Here is a 440-nt window from a genome sequence, read left to right as displayed (position 1 = left end):
GGTGGAGTCGAAAATTCACAGACAAACGTGTCCCGAATCCCAACGCTGACTGCGCTGAGGGCGAGCTAACGTCCTGCACAGCCGCCCGAGCCTGCCCTCGACGAGCCATTTTCTGGACGGGCGGGAGCGCGCGTGCCCGCGCCCCGCCCACATCTACGTCACCTTGCAAGCCCCGCCCCCAGGCGGGGGGTAGGGGTCCTCCTCGCCCCACACACATACACACACCCCTCGGCTCCCCCATGGGGAGCCCCCTAGCCTTTCAACCATTCGGCTGTAGCAGCCGGGAAAGGCTGCGGCCCGGAACTTTCCCTGGGGCGGGAGACGGGGGAAGACTCGATTCCCGAGCCCGGAGCTCCGGACCGCCGGGGGAGGGACCTCCCCGGAGGCCGCCTTCGCAGTCCGCCCTCGCCCCCTCCCCCCAGCACGTTCCAGTGCATCTG

General features: G+C 69.1%; 1 protein-coding gene across 1 annotated transcript in view; it reads right to left on the bottom strand.

Annotated features, from left to right (window-relative positions):
• Nucleotides 1–440, bottom strand: part of ING2 (inhibitor of growth family, member 2) — a 6,836-nt gene that overhangs the window by 4,776 nt on the left and 1,620 nt on the right. The window lies entirely within an intron of this gene.

The sequence above is a fragment of the Bison bison genome, unplaced genomic scaffold, assembly GCF_000754665.1.
Source record: "Bison bison bison isolate TAMUID 2011002044 unplaced genomic scaffold, Bison_UMD1.0 scf7180017864050, whole genome shotgun sequence".
Lineage (NCBI taxonomy): Eukaryota > Metazoa > Chordata > Mammalia > Artiodactyla > Bovidae > Bison > Bison bison.
Note: the sequence above shows the minus strand (reverse complement) of the source record. Positions and strands in the feature narration are given on the sequence as shown.